This window comes from Centropristis striata, chromosome 17, assembly GCF_030273125.1.
Source record: "Centropristis striata isolate RG_2023a ecotype Rhode Island chromosome 17, C.striata_1.0, whole genome shotgun sequence".
NCBI classification, from domain to species: domain Eukaryota; kingdom Metazoa; phylum Chordata; class Actinopteri; order Perciformes; family Serranidae; genus Centropristis; species Centropristis striata.
The window spans coordinates 33,064,278-33,081,777 of NC_081533.1; the positions used below are offsets into that span (position 1 = coordinate 33,064,278).

Sequence of the window (17,500 nt, forward strand, 5' to 3'; positions counted from 1 at the left end):
TCTTCCTCCTGGACTGCTGTTGGCCGTCCTGATCGCTGTCTCTCACCGTCTTCCTGTAGAGCAGCTATTCTCAACCTTGGGGTCCCGACCCCAATTGGGGTCGCGAGATGATTTCTGGAGGTCGTCTAATCATTTTGGAAGTCAGCTCTGTCTCCACTGTGTTAAAGTGTTCATGTGTTTTTGTCTTTTTGATCATTTAATGTCTTTTTTGCCCATTTTGTGTTTGTTTTTTTCAGTAATTTTGTGTCATTTTTTGTCTTTTTCTGGTCATTTTGTGTCTTTTTTTGCCCATTTTGTGTGTTTTTTTTTTTTGTGATTTTGTCTTTTTTGGTCATTTTGTGGTCAATGTGTGTCTTTTTGGTTATTTTGTGTCTTTTTCTGGTCATTTTTTGTCATTTTGTGGTCAATTTGAGTCCTTTTTTGCTTAATTTTATGTGATTTTTTGGTCAATTTGATTCTTTTTTTGGGTAATTTTGTGTCTTTTCTGACAAATCCCAAATTAGCAAGTTATTACTTTACAAGGAGTCTCTGGCTTGAAGCTGACTGTTACAAAAAATATATAAATGCACAGACAGAGAGATGTTTTAGTTGTTGTCTGCTCCATTATTTGTCCAAAATTCGTCGTATCAACTGAGTTTGTATGATCTGAACTGTGAGATTGTGTTCAGTGAGACATAGGTTAGCATAGGTAGTTAGCATTATTATATCCTGCTCTGTTAGATGCAAGAAAGCAAGCGGCAAAGCATCAAGCTTTTCATAATTTCCAAACTCAGAATCATTAACAACATGTCATGAGTAAAATCATCTTTGGTATTGTGAGATGTCATTTCTAATCAAACAAATGTCTGTCAGTTTACAATCACTTTATAGACTTAAATTAATCCAAACAGTTCTAGGAGTTGATTAAAATGCTTATTATAGGTCTATCTGCTTGTTTAATTCCAAAAACCTCTAGCTAATAACTTTATTCCTTGGGGGAAAGAAAAAAAGAAAAAGAAAAAGAAAAGGGACCATTAAATCAGAGCTGAAGGAGTTGTAGGGGCGGGGGAATGTGTGTGTGCTCTCTGTGAGTGCTGTCGTATTGTGTGTGTGTGTTTCCTGTAGGTGTGTGCGTATGCTTCCAGTGTATGTGTGTCTGTTGTATGTGTGTTGTGTGTGTGTGTTCTGTCAGTGTGGTCAGGGTTTGTGTGTCTCTTCCTGTTTTCTGCTGAGAGCATTTTAACTGATCTCAACTTTAGCTCTGCATATGTAGCATGTATTTACACATAAACAACTATTTAAATATTATCACGTAACACAATGTACCTGTACAAATCACATATATAAAAACACATTAAACTTCATAACAGAAACAGAAACATTAACCCATAAGAACCCAGACCCAGTTATCCATAAAGGAAAGTTATGGGGGATATATCACAGACCAAGTGAACCACACAGAACATATTTATGATGTGGGTTTTTTTTGGTCATTCTGTGTCTTTTTTTAGTAATTTTGTGGGGGTTTTGTGTCTTTTTTAAGTAATTTAGTTTTTTTTTGTGTCATTTATTGTCCTTTTTTTTTGTAATTTTGTGTCTTTTTTGGTCATTTTGTGTCTTTTTAAGTCATTTAGATTTTTTGGTCATTTTGATAATGCCTCCAGCGGCCCCCAGGTAGTTTAGTTTTAGTTTTAGTTTTTGTGGGTTTTTTTGTGTCATTTTTAAGTAATTTAGTTTTTTTCTGTCATTTGGTGTCCTTTTTTGGTCATTTTGTGTCTCTTTTTTTTAGTAATTTTTTGTCTTTTTTGTGTCTTTTTTAAGTCATTTAGTTTTTTTCTGTCATTTTGTGTCCTTTTTTTTTTTTTTTTGTAATTTTGTGTCTTTTTTGGTCATTTTGTGTCTTTTTTTGGTCATTTTGTGTCTTTTTTAAGTAATTTAGTTTTTTTCTGTCATTTGGTGTCCTTTTTTAAGTAATTTAGTTTTTTTTCAGTCATTTTGTGTCTTTTTTTTGTCATTTTGTGTCTTTTTTAAGTAATTTAGTTTTTTTCTGTCATTTGGTGTCCTTTTTTGGTCATTTTGTGTCTCTTTTTCTTAGTAATTTTGTGTCTTTTTTGTGTCTTTTTTAAGTAATTTAGTTTTTTTCTGCCATTTTGTGTCCTTTTTTTGTTGTAATTTTGTGTCTTTTTTGGTCATTTTGTCTCTTTTGAAGTCATTTTGTCTGTCTTTTTTGTGTCTTTTTAAAGTAATTTAGATTTTTTGGTCATTTTGATACTGCCTCCAGCAGCCCCCAGGTAATTTGAGTTTGAGACCCCTGATCTAGAATATTTAAAGTGTTTGTTACATGGTGTCACCGTGGGTTCTTATGGGTTAAAATATTATAACACTTTTAAGTACAGATATAATAACATCAGTCAGTCAGTTATGAGTCAGTCTGGGATTTGTTCACTTTGGTATTTAGACTTTTCTTTTCTCAAACATATTGGATTTCTTGAGTGTACCATGGAATTACACCCTTCTGACCTTTTGTCCAATTAATCTGTGTCAATCATCTAATTTGATTGTGTGGTCTGTACTCACGCACTTCTAACAGGTATCCGTATTAATATGATATTTGTTATTTTTGCTCTTTATGTCCGGAGAGAATTTACTTTATTTGGCACTCCCCGTGTGCAGATTCTGGCTGCCACTGAGGATACACTGCCTAAATACATCTTCAAATTAATACACAACACTGTATGGTTTCTCTCCAGTGTGAATGCATTGATGTCATCTCAGGTGATGTGTCTGAGTGAAAGTGTCCCCACATTAATCACAGCTGTACTTTTTCTCTCCAGTGTGAAAGCGTTGATGATCTCTCAGGGTCTTTGCTGTGGTGAAGGTGTTCCCACATTGGTCACAGCTGTATGGTTTCTCTCCAGTGTGAATTCTTAGTTGAACCTTTAAACTTCCAGCTGTTGTGAAGGATTTGTCACAGAACATGCAGCTGTGATGATTGAGTCCCTCTCTTTCTCTCTGTTTCTATAGCAACAGACAGACAGAAAGAAAGAGAGAGAGGGTCAGTGAGATACAAGCTATTTAAAACCATCAATAATATTTAGAGCACATCTGTACAACATAACCCTCAATGTTCAAGCAGGATTTTTATTCTAAGGTTTATGGAGCTAGATTAGGGTCAAAAGTGTTGTACTTGAAACCATAAAATCTGAAACTGAAATTTGATGTTTTGATCTTGAATTTTGAAAAATACATCAACGTATTTGAAATAAAAATAAGTGTACAGATTTTTTTTCCAGGTTAAATACAATTTTGATCAACTTTGGTGATTCTTTTGAATAAATGATTTATTTTCATTTTTCATTTTCATATTTTTCTTTCAGTTGCTGTTTTTATCTTTTCAGATTCAGATTTTATTTTTTACTTTATTTTTTTTTTTAATTAAAAATTCAGTTTCATATCTGTCTTTTTCAGTTTCAGATCTTTTTTTTATTACAGGTTCACACTTTTGACCCAAATGTAGTGTGGGGGACGTGGCATCAACTGAGAGGGGCGTGGCATCATGACAGACAGCTCAGGCAAAAGGCTAGAGGCCTTCCTTTATCACGTTGCCTTCAGGGAATGTAGGATCTAAAACGATTTGACTACACCATATAATTGGCAGTGGAAAAACTGCTGTCAGTGACTAACTTCCAACTAACTAACCCAACGCTCGTCACTGACTTCCACCGAGCTCATCCGGACCAAAGAGTATTTAAAACTTGCTTGTCTTTATGTATTTAAATAGAAGATAATATATGGAAAAGTTACAAAGATTAAAATGAGTTTACAACTCAGACAACACAAGCAATCATTTTCAAACAGAGTCACATGACACTGTTCTGCTGGATAGGGACAGAGTTCTATCAGCCAAAGAGGATCAAGAAGATCTGACCAAGTTACTTGTGGTGAGTGAAGCTCTGATACACCAGAGTTCATCAAGTTGATGGTCTGAACATCCACCAGATGTTTTCAAGCAGTAATGCAAACACTACTGATGTGGAGAACTTAACTCAAAGGAACTCAATTTATAGAGTTTATAAATATATACACACACATTTAAACAGTTTTTTCATGTTAAATCTTAACCGGTGAAGTAACTAAACCTGTCAGTTAAATGTAGTGAATTATAGGTATAATTAAAGGACAATAGTAAAAGTATAAGTGTCAGAAAAAGGAAATATTCAACTTAAGTACAACTATCTTTAAATATTGCTAAAGTACAGTTCTTGAGTAAATGTAAAAAGATACATCCCACCACTGATTACAGGCTGTGTGGGCTTTAATGTTATTAATTATCTTACTGGTGTCAGATATCAGATACTTAATAATGATGATCGTGTTGATACTGAGAATGACAGAAACAACAGATTCATTTTTACAATAATATTCTTATTTCATCAGAATTTAATAGGAATGAAGTTTGTTCAATCTGAGAATGTTTTGGTATCTCTGTTTATTTATCAAATCAACCCAAGATTCACCTGTGGTACGATCCCAACAAAGACTTTGTGTGAACGCGTTGGTGAGATTTAAGGTTACAACACACAGAAAACCTTTTCCCACATTGTTCACACCAGAACGGTTTCTCTCCAGTGTGAACACGTCGGTGGACATTAAGGGGACCACTACTAGAAAACGTTTTCTCACAATATTCACACCAGTACGGTTTCTCCCCAGTGTGAACACGTTGGTGATTTTTAAGGGCAGCACTGTGAGAAAACCTTTTACTACATTCGTCGCAGCTGTACGGTTTGTCTCCTGTATGAATGCGTTGATGTCGTCTCAGGTGCTGTGCCTGAGAGAAAGCGTTCCCACATTGGTCACAGCTGTACGGTTTCTCTCCAGTGTGAATGCGTTGATGTCGTCTCAGTTTATGTGCCGTGGTGAAAGCACTCCCACATTGATCGCAGCTGTACGGTTTCTCTCCAGTGTGAATGTGTTGATGTTGTCTCAGGCTCTGTACTGTGGTGAAAGCGCTCCCACATTGGTCACAGCTGTACGGTTTCTCTCCAGTGAGAATGCGTTGATGTTGTCTCAGCTTGCTTATTGTGGTGAAAGCACTCCCACATTGGTCACAGCTGTACAGTATTACATCATTCAATTGCTCCACTAAGGTGTCGGCCATCTTGAAAATGGCCGCCATCTTGGAATTTCAAGTAACTGTGGGTGGGTTATTGTGAAGTGACCCACAGATACTGCTCATGCCAATTTTTATGCTTGTATCACCAAATAAACCATTATATAATTTAATTGCGCCACTAAGGTGTTGGCCATCTTGAAAAATGGCCGCCATCTTACACTTTCAAATGTCTCGGACAATTTTCTTGTTAAGTGACCCATGGAGACTGCTCAGGCCAATTTTTATGATTGTATCACCAAATAAACCATTATATCACTTAACTGCTCCACTTAGGTGTCGGCCATCTTGAAAAATGGCCGCCATCTTAAAATTTCAAATGTCTCGGACAATTTTCTTGTTAAGTGACCCATGGAGAGTGTTCATGCCAATTTTCACGCTTGTATCATAAACTGAAAGATTCTGGCAAAAATGAGCACTTAGCCGCTCCACTATAGGTCTAGGTAGTCTGAAACGACAGCTTAATGTTAATGGTAGTAGTATTGTCTGTTATTGTAACCGTCACTTTATATTCTTCATAAAGCTCCAACAGCATCGTTTGATCGGCCGCCGATGAAAAATCTGTGCTGTTTTTCACCTCTTTTTGTGACCATCACTTGATATTCTTAATAAAGCTCGTTCAGCGCTGATTATCACCACTTTTCACATCATCTTATGGCTGTTCCACGATCGATTAATACGGGCTGCTTATATACTTTGCTCTTGTGCACAATGCCAGCTTGTATAGCCCATAGATATCTATGGTAGAGCCTGGGTTGAGTTAGCGTGGACTAGACACTCTGAGCTGTTAGTAGAACGGCTTTAGCCTCAAGTGAAAGTTGGTGTTAATTCTAACCAGGCTTTGTCAATGAAGCTGCGGTTTGTTTAGCCACGTTGATGGAACAGCCCTCTGGTGTCCTTCTGCCACCTTGTGGATGAGTTAGCTTTAAAAACAACACACATTTATTATATAAATATATACATTTTATTGAATGTATATATTATTATAGACTAAAATGAACTTAAGGGCTGTTATGAATAAAAAAGAGGATGAAAAAGAATATATTTTTTAAAATGTATTAATAAAATAATAATATAATATAACCAGCATATTTATACCAATGTATAATATTATAATAATAATAATAATAATAATAATAATAATAATAATAAAAAGATAATAATTATAATAACAAAAACAGCAACAACAATAATGAAAATAATAATACTAGTGCTATTATTATACGATATAAATCAACTTAATTATGAGAATTATGAGAATAACAAGAACATCAACAACAACAACAACAACAACAACAACAATAATAATAATAATAATTATTATTATTATTATAAATGCCATAATCATCATAATATAGTAATATTAAAATTAATTTAAGTAGAATAACAGAGTGAAAAGAAAGTCATAGATAAATTAAAAAATAATTTTAAAAAGGGGGGCAATGTATTATGTAAATCTATATCTTAGGATGGAGCTAGAGTTTTTTTTAGAAACAAGCATTTTATGGCAGCGATCAGTTGTACTGGAAGCAATGAGCAGAGGTGTCATGATGTAAGCTTCATGTTAATTGGGTTCATGATATACTTCTTCTAAGTGGTTATCTAAAACATCACATACTTTTGATAAGCTGGTCTAAAGCACACTCATGATAATAAAAAAAAGTATGGTAAACAGGAGAAAGCTTTCAGATTTCATAATTGTCATATTCTGAAGAAGCATAAACTGCTGAGCTGGGAGAAAAATAAAAAACATAACACAGAATGAAAAGCCAGGTAAAAATGTCTTTATTTCAGAGGTTTGATCCTGGATTACTGTAAAAATCTTTAAAAAATTATACATTTGAAAAAAAATTCATGTTGAATCCCAACCTGAAAAATAATTAAGAACATTTTTTTAATGAAGTAAAGTTATCGAGCAAATGTAATAAGTTACATTTCACCACTATTTACAGGCTGTGTGGACTTTAATGTTATTTATTATCCTGCTGGTGTCAGATAATTAATGATAATGACCATGTTGATGCTGAGAATGACAGAAACAACAGCTCAATGTTTACAATAATATTTGGAGTTTATCAGAATCTAATAAGAATAAAAGTTTGTTCAGTCAGAGTTTGAACTCTGGAGTGTTTTTGTGTCTCTGTTAATCCATGGCCTCTTCCTCCTACATACAGTTCCTGCTGGTCAGTCTTTCGTTTCAGAGAGAAGCTCAGAATATAACAACACAGCACAGGGAGAATGGTGAATGCGTTGATGTGTTGCCAGGGTCCCTGCCAGAGTGAAAGTTTTCCCACATTGATCGCAGCTGTACGGCTTCTCTCCAGTGTGAATGCGTTGATGTTTTCTCAGGTTGTTTGCCTGAGTGAAAGTGCTCCCACATTGGTCGCAGCTGTACGGTCTCTCTCCAGTGTGAATGCGTTGATGTGCTGCCAGGGTCCCTGCTTGAGTGAAAGTTTTCCCACAATGATCGCAGCTGTACGGCTTCTCTCCAGTGTGAATGCGTTGATGTTGTCTCAGGTTGTTTGCCTGAGTGAAAGTGCTCCCACAATGATCACAGCTGTACGGCTTCTCTCCAGTGTGAATGCGTTGATGTTGTCTCAGGCTCTCTGCCCGAGTGAAACTTTTCCAACATTGATCGCAGCTGTACGGCTTCTCTCCAGTGTGAATGCGTTGATGTGTTGCCAGGGTCCCTGCCTGAGTGAAAGTTTTCCCACAATGATCACAGCTGTACGGCTTCTCTCCAGTGTGAATGCGTTGATGTTGTCTCAGCTTGCTTGTTGAGGTGAAAGCGCTCCCACATTGGTCGCAGCTGTACGGTCTCTCTCCAGTGTGAATGCGTTGATGTTGTCTCAGGTTGATTGCCTGAGTAAAAGTGCTCCCACATTGCTTGCAGCTGTACGGTTTCTCTCCAGTGTGAATGCGTTGATGTTGTCTTAGCTTGCTTATTGTGGTGAAAGAGCTCCCACATTGGTCACAGCTGTATGGTTTCTCTCCAGTGTGCGCTCTTATATGAACCTTCAAATAGCCAGCTGATGTGAAGGATTTGTCACAGAGCTGACAGTGGTGATGTTTAAGTCCCTCTCTTTTTCCCTGTTTCTATAGCAACAGACAGACAAAGAAAGAGAGAGAGGGTCAGTGAGTTGCCATGGTGGAGCAATTTATCTAAAACCATCAATAATAATTAGAGCACGTCTGTACAACATAACCCTCGATGTTTAAGTGTGAACAGCTGGTTACAACAAAAAAATTAAAACATTTAATTCCAAGGTGGGAATAAAAAGAAACAGCCATGAAGTGTTTCATTCTGACTGTCAGGTGTTAATTTACCCAGATACCACTCCAGTGTAAGAACACATCCTCCGTCCAAGTGCACGTGGGTAGGGTTTTGTGTGTTGTTACATCTCCTAAATATCAATCTTTGGATTTACTTTTCTCCCTCTCTCCCCTTGTTAACCCTCTATGGTACGCATTATGAAAAAAATGTATGGAGTGTCTTTTTTTGTCTTGAAATAGACCAAATAAACATAATCTGAAATTTTAGAATGATTTAGTTTTTTTGGAAGTTTTTGGGGTTTGTTGACCGTAGGCAACATTGTACCATTATGGTGCACAAGTGAAAATGAACCAACGACCCATTGAAATGATTGTCTTGAACAGTCTAAGTTTATGAAACTATCTAAAATGAAGGTTTTCTCACCTATGAGCAGGAATATATTTTTTTCAAGATGGAAAAGAGCCAGGAAATTATGTTTTGAGTGTTTTTTTTGTGGCACAAAATTTGGAAAAGTCTGCAAAATAGGGTTTTAATATGGCCTCCTGGAGATTATGTGACAAATTAAAGCATTGCTATTGGTTCCCTATACTCTTCCCTCTTTTTTTTTCGTATCGCATCACTCAAAAACATGAATTGTAGAAATTTGACAGGCTAAAAATGGATATGTTGCCTGAGAGCAACACTGTACCATAGAGGGTTAAAACATTCCAATAAACACTGGTTGGCGTTCCCCCGAGAATGCAATTTGTAATTATTTTGTGGGCTTCCCATCTCCAGACTCTTCCCTTCTCACACGTAGTGTTGATTGCAAATCAACTTAGCTGTCTTCTGAAACTCATTTTACATGAGGTGATTCTTATCTCTGGAGGGACAGCATGGTGCCAAGGTTCCTTATCCCGCGTTTCTTTAGAGCGTTTTAATGGCCCTGAACTGATATAGCACCTAGTCTGTTTGCTCAGATGTCTGGGAGACACCAACCATCGCTGGGAACCATCACCTAAGTCGGATCCCTCCTCTGACCTTTTGATCTCTAGATGGGACCTGACAAATAATTTACAGGAAACAGATGTGTCTTTCAAATCAGACTAATCTGTTTTGTGACACAATTTTTGTTTTGTGAAATATGGGGGAATACATGTTGTTCCTTGTGTACATTTTAATCTTGTTAAAATCAGTATTCTGTATTGCTTCTGTACAATGTAATTCCTCTTCTCTTGATAACCTCTGGTATTATGTCATTTTGATATAATGTTTCCAAGTATCAATTCATATAAATATGCAGCTCCCGTTCGCATAATATGTGTGTCACGGCCCAAGGAATGCCCGTCATGAGAAATATAAAAGTCAAAGTAGATGTTTGTTCTCTCTCTTGCTTTCTGCTTCTCTTCTTCTACGGTTTCTTCTTGCACAAATTTAGTTTTAAACATTTTCTTTTCTTTCTTTCTTTCTTTCTTTATATTTATTTATTTTTTTCTACTACTTTTTCTTTCAAGTTAATGTTACTAGTTATATATATTTTTACTCATCAGTAATCCAGTATTTTTTTTTACAAGACTGCATTCAACTTTTTAAGAATTTATTAGTGACAAGTTTTTTGACACAAAGACGACAGTACTGTGAGCGCTATTTTTATGAAGCAGATTAAAGATTAAAGTTCATTCAGCAACTTTTATCTCAACCTGCAACCTGAAACCTGCAAAAGCCACTGAAACCTCCAGGACATCAGACTACAGCGAGTCAAGAGAGCAGCTGATCGTTTCCTCTCAGAGCCAGACCGGACCACGGACTGGACCAGAACCAACAGCTGCACACTGCAAAAAAGCCAACTTGTATTTTTTGGCCTAAAACAGTGATTTAAGTTGGTAAAACTTGGAAATATAAATTATTGACATTTAGGTCAATAATGTAAGTTAGCACAACAAAGGAAGCCAGTTGTCTGCTCAGAAACAAGTTTGTGAGTTGTTGTTACTTATATCTTTAAGTTGGGGTTCACAACAAGGGACAATAGTTCTGATAACTCTTATTTCTTTGTTGTGAAATGCGGGAAAGTGGTGAAATTCGGTCATTAACGAAAGCTAGCGGCTAACTGATGCTAGCGGCTAACTGATGCTAGCGGCTAACTGATGCTTGCGGCTAACTGATGCTAGCTGCGCTGCTTGTTACAGCTACAAGAGTAGCCATTAGCGTATCAATGCTAACTCAAAATTGTGTTCGCAACATTAGCTGACATTTCATAGCGGCGTTACAATCGTGCCAATTTAGCACATTGCAGAAGTTAGCAGAAGTAAGGATTAAAAGTTATTAAAAATAATAATAATAATGATAAGTAGTTATTAAAAGTTAAAACTGTTAGTACAACTTACAGTTGAGTTGACAAAAATCTGAATTCAGAGTTGAGTAAACTCAAAAACAAAACTTAAAATATTTAGTTTAATTGTCCAACTGAAAATTTCATCGAAGTTTGTTGCCTTGGAATTTTGAGTTCACCCAACTTTTCTTTTTTTGCAGTGCACAGCGGGTCGCGAAGCGAATCAATCCTGAGAGTTCATCGCTTCTTCACGTCTTCTCAAGTTGGGTCAAGCTGATTTCCTGGCTATTTGTGGTTAAAAGCTGGTGCTGAATTGTTTCCTGAAGTAAACTTTCATATGTTAACTTTAAAGTAATTAGAGGTCCAAATTAATTGTTTAGTCAACAGCGGTGAGGTTTCAATTGGTTTACCGTGCCTATGTTTGATTTTAGATAACTTTGTAATCTGGGTAACAAACTCATGTTGCATTAATTTGATATTCTTTATTTCTTCACTTTTCTGTCCATACATATCTATGTTTAGCATAAATGAATGTATAATCTCTTATGTTGTTGTCCGTGAGATTCATTCAGACGGAGAAACAGTCACTGAATAGGTAAAGAATTCATTATTTTCAAATGAGACTGAAACAAAATGTGATTAATTTATCAATACCAGATTTTATTGGGTTTTGATCTGTACAGTTAGTTGAATAATCCGAATTTAACTAAGAAATGACTATACTTCTTATTAGGAATTACATAAATAATCTATTATTATAAATTGATTAATTAATGAATTGATAAATCATGAAAGAATTCCCCATATGTCCCTAGATTGTTCTGTTGGATTCATAATGTTGATCTCTGAAGTAAAGAGAACAAAAAATGACAAAAAACACAAATTCAAACTGAAGTTCATTAAAGTGATCTGACCTTCTTTGGAGGACTCATTCTTCTTCTTCTTCTTCTTTCAGACGGACGTCCTGAAGTCAGAAGTGTTTCGTGACACAGATGAGCTGTGAAGTCAACAAACAGAGACACACGATGAGGACATAAATAAATATATGATTTAACCTGCAAGCTGCATTGAACGGGCCCTCACATGTACGCACACGTTAAAAAGAATTGGTCCCAAAATTGAACCTTGGGGAACACCACAATTAATTTCTAAAACTACTGGATGAACAATCACCTATACTTACAAAAATGTTCCTGTCATTCAGGAAAGATTTGACCCAGTTAAAACAGTACCAGAGATGCCAAACAAATTATTTAATCTATTTAAAAGAATTGAATGATCAACTGTATCGAAGGCTGCAGTTAAATCAAGAAATTTGGCCGATTTCCCAATTGACATAATAAGTAAACATAACCTGTGTTCACTGGGAACATGTGAAAAGTGCAACTGTACAGCAATTAAACCCAAATTGAACAAAAAACTACATGTACCTTACAGACTGCTGCTTAAATTCAAATTTAACTTAACCCTTGGATGCACAACATGGGTCTAAAGTGACCCGATATGTATGAGATTTATGTTCTATATCTTTGCAATAAATTATTTTCATCATTCAGTATTCCAGGTTTTCCTCAATTACTTTGTTTTTGATCATCATACATCCTAATTTTATGTTTTCCTTTATTCATTTTTTAATAAAATACCTTTTAGTGTCACTACTCTTCTAATGCACAACATGGGTCAAAAATGACCCATATCCATTTTTTAGCTAAGTAGCTTGCTAAGCTAACTACTTAGCTAACTTCTTGGCTAAGTATTTAGCTAAGTAGCTTGCTAAGCTAAATACTTAGCTAACTTCTTGGCTAAGTATTTAGCTAAGTAGCTTGCTAAGCTAAATACTTAGCTAACTTCTTGGCTTAGTATTTAGCTAAGTTGCTAACTTCTTGGCTAAGTATTTAGCTAAGTAGCTTGCTAAGCTAACTACTTAGCTAACTTCTTGGAAAGTATTTAGCTAAGTAGCTTGCTAAGCTAAATACTTAGCTAACTTCTTGGCTTAGTATTTAGCTAAGTAGCTTGCTAAGCTAAATACTTAGCTAACTTCTTGGCTAAGTAGTTAGCTTAGCAAGCTACTTAGCCAAGTAGTTAGCTATATAATAATAGAAAAAAGTTATTTTCATAAAGTATGAGAGGCAAAATGGAAATAATGATATGTTATCAAAAACAAGGAATTCCGAATATTCAATCATAAAACAAGTTGATATCAAAAGATAGAGCACAGAAACACACAGAAGCATTAAATAACATGGAGGGAATGAATGAGGGTCATTTAGACCCATGTTGTGCATCAAAGGGTTAAAACAGGAGCCCAATATATGACAACTCAATCTGCACCGTGCAGACAAAATCACAAAAAGTACAAAAAATATAAGCAGCATCAGTCCCTAATCAGAACATAAATAAATAGGTGGGCTCAGACTACACTGCACAATTCTACGAGCTACAAACAAGATGAACAGAGAGGTGATGTGCACCTCATTATTTAATCAGTTTATTATTTCGGTTATATAGTTCATTTTCAAGCCAATAACCGATAACATGCCGATAATATTGTGCATCCCTAGTGTATCAGAAATAAAAATATTGCAGGTGAGTCTATGTTTACAGCTGTGTATGAGCATAATGTTTGAATAAAATAATAGAAGAAGAAGAGAGGACAGAAGGAAGCAGCTGTTCTTCAACAGCGGGGACATAAAGTCTGTTCCAGAAATCCACACATGGCTCAGTGTTGTGTTTCTGTTCAGTCCAACAGTTACAAGCTCTATATCAGGGCTCTCAAACTCAAATTACCTGGGGGCCGCTGGTGGCAGTATCAAAATGACCAAAAAAAGACACAAAATTACAAAAAAAGACAAAATGACTGACAAAACACTACATTACGTTAAAAAATTACGTTAAAAAGACCCAAAATGACCAAAAAAATACACAAAATGACCCAAAAAAATACACAAAGTGACCAAAAAAACTAAATTACTTAAAAAAGACACACAATTACCAAAAAAGACACAAAATTATTAAAAAAGACAAAATTATTTAAAAAAGACAAAATTACCCCAAAAAAGTAATTAAAGGGACCTTCCACACACAACACAGTAAAGTGTCATTCATATAAAACTCACATTAAACTTTCATATCAAGGTGGGGGCCACAAAATATCGTGACGAGGGCCGCAATTGGCCCGCGGGCCGCGAGTTTGAGACCCATGCTCTATATCAGTAGTTCTCAACCTTTTTGAGTCGCGACCCCCAATTTAACATGCATGTTGTCCGCGACCCCCGCTCACTGAACACAATCTCACACGCACAGTTCAGATCACCCAAAAAAAGAAACAAAATGACCAAAAAAGACACAAATTGGCCAAAAAGGAAACAAAATGACCAAAAAGACACAAATTGAGGAAAAAAGACACAAAATGACCAGAAAAGACACAAAATGACCAAAAAAAGACACAACATGACCAAAAAAGGACACAAAATGACCAAAAAGAGTAAACAAATGGACAAAAAAGACACAAAATGACCAGAAAAGACACAAAATGACCAAAAAAAGACACAAAATGACCAGAAAAGACACAAAATGACCAAAAAGGAAACAAAATGACCAAAAACACACAAATTGAGCAAAAAAGACACAAAATGACCAAAAAAAAGACACAAAATGACCAAAAAAAGACACAAAATGACCTAAAAGAGTAAACAAATAACCAAAAAAGACACAAAATGACCAGAAAAGACACAAAATGACCAAAAAAAGACACAAAATGACAAAAAAAGACACAAATTGACCAAAAAGGAAACAAAATGACCAAAAAAGACACAAATTGAGCAAAAAAGACACAAAATGACCAAAAAAAGACACAAAATGACCAAAAAAGGACACAAAATGACCAAAAAGAGTAAACAAATGGACAAAAAAGACACAAAATGACCAGAAAAGACACAAAATGACCAGAAAAAGACACAAAATGACCAGAAAAGACACAAAATGACCAAAAAGGAAACAAAATGACCAAAAACACACAAATTGAGCAAAAAAGACACAAAATGACCAAAAAAAAGACACAAAATGACCAAAAAAAGACACAAAATGACCTAAAAGAGTAAACAAATAACCAAAAAAGACACAAAATGACCAGAAAAGACACAAAATGACCAAAAAAAGACACAAAATGACAAAAAAAAGACACAAATTGACCAAAAAGGAAACAAAATGACCAGAAAAGACACAAAATGACCAAAAAAAGACACAAAATGACAAAAAAAGACACAAATTGACCAAAAAGGAAACAAAATGACCAAAAAAGACACAAATTGAGCAAAAAAGACACAAAATGACCAAAAAAAGACACAAAATGACAAAAAAAGACACAAATTGACCAAAAAGGAAACAAAATGACCAAAAAAGACACAAATTGAGCAAAAAAGACACAAAATGACCAAAAAAAAGGACACAAAATGACCAAAAAAAGACACAAATTGACCAAAAAGGAAACAAAATGACCAAAAAAGACACAAATTGAGCAAAAAAGACACAAAATGACCAAAAAAAGACACAAAATGACAAAAAAAGACACAAATTGACCAAAAAGGAAACAAAATGACCAAAAAAGACACAAATTGAGCAAAAAAGACACAAAATGACCAAAAAAAGACACAAAATGACAAAAAAAGACACAAATTGACCAAAAAGGAAACAAAATGACCAAAAAAGACACAAATTGAGCAAAAAAGACACAAAATGACCAAAAAAAGACAAAAACAGGACACAAAATGACTAAAGAAAGAGACAAAATGACCAAAAAAACCCACAAAATGACCAAAAAAAGACATTAAGTGACCAAAAAGACTAAAACACATTAACACATGAACACTTTAACACAGTGGAGACAGAGCTGACTTCCAAAATGATTTGGCGACCCCCAGAAATCATCTCACGACCCCAATTGGGGTCCCGACCCCAAGGTTGAGAACAGCTGCTCTATATGATCATGAAAAAGCTTTCTAACACTGCAGCATCTTTCAGATGAGACATTATCACATAATAAAGTTTCTTCCATCATGTTTATCACTTTGAACATTAGAGATGGATATTATTGATGGTTAAGAGTAATAATAATGAAGGTTTAGTGCCCTTTTACAGCAGTTGTTCCCATTTCTAGCCATGATTGTGCTGAATCCACAGAGCCGCAGGACTTAAAGATGTATATGTTTAACCCTCTATGGTACGGTGTTGCCCTCAGGCAACATCCCCATTTTTGGCCTGTTAAATTTCTACAAGTCATGTTTTTGAGTGATGCAATACTTTAAAAAAGAGGGAAGAGTATAGGGAACCAATAGCAATGCTTTAATATGTCACATGACCTCCAGGAGGCCATATTGACTTTTCCAAAGGAAACAGCTTTGCCATTTTGCACCACAAAAAAATCACTAAAAAAACGTCATTTATATAATATATTCCTTCTTATAGGTGAGTAAACCTTCCTTTTTGATAGTTTCATACACTTAGACTGTTCATTCATTCCAATGCGTCGTTGGTTCAATGGTACAGTGTTTCCTACAGGCAACATTCAGATAAGAAACCAGTTAAAAAAGTTCCTTTTATCATGTTTTTAAATTTAAAATGTTATGTATTGTAACCTGTTGAAGCTACTGAATCTTTTACACGTTTATTAAATAAATTATGTTGAAATTATTTTTAAAAACTTTCTTTTTCACTTGCCTACGGACAACAGACCCCAAAAACTTCCACAAAAAAAAAATAATTTTAATAATAATATTTCAAAAATTCTTCAGATTATGTTAATTTAGTCTATTTTAAGACAAAAAAACACTACAAACATTTTTTTCCTAACAGGCAGCATGATGTGTACCATAGAGGGTTAATATGATGCAGAGAAAAAAAAGGACAAGGAGAGGAGAATGTGAAAAGAGCAAAAAACGCTCTGAAACTGCTCGCTGGGATTCAATCTGAAGGATGTTTTTGTTTATTCTGACATTAATGTTGCGACATGTAAACAATAACTAAACATCCTTAAAAACAATAATCGGTAACGCTTTATAATAAGGTCCTTAATAACCATTAATTAACTAGTAATAAGGCATTGTTCTCGCTTTAGATCCGGTAGTTGCAAAAAGCATAGTTAACTTATAGTTAACTTATAATAGATGAGCAATAAAGTATATTTTAATATCAATAAGCAAACAAAATAAGATTAATAAAGGCATGGCAAAGACATAATGGGTGGGTCATGGGTGTTTATAATGCCATTATTAACACTTATATAAGCTTATAAACACACAATAATGTTAATAAGCATCTTGTAAGGACTTACAAGGGCCTTATTACTTATTAATTTATGGTTATTACAAGGACCTTAATATAAAGCGTGACCCAATAATCTGCAGTTTCTCTCTCTTCACTGTCACAGCTCTAAATAAAGATATAAAAGATATAAAGACCACAGGAGCAGTTAGTGAAGGAGATAAAGTGTGAACTCACAGACAGGATCCTCTCTTCTTCTTCTTCTTCTTCTTCTTCTGCTCCTTTTCTTCTCTCTCTGTCTCTCTCTCTGTTCTCTGCACATCACAAAAGGGTCAGCCCACTTTAAGCCACGCCCACTCATGAGACTGCGCTGTGATTGGTCAGAAACATGATCCTGAGGTATGTGTGACTGATCCTAAGTGGACACACTGGCTGTATCCCAATGTCAAGGATCCTTCCTTGGTAGGATCCTTCCTTGGTAGGATCCTTCCTTGGTAGGATCCTTCCT

The 17,500-nt window shown here is 35.3% G+C and overlaps 1 pseudogene; it reads right to left on the minus strand.

The window, feature by feature from the left end:
• The window catches only part of LOC131989060 (zinc finger protein 208-like), a 403,618-nt pseudogene that overhangs the window by 37,700 nt on the left and 348,418 nt on the right, over positions 1–17,500 (minus strand).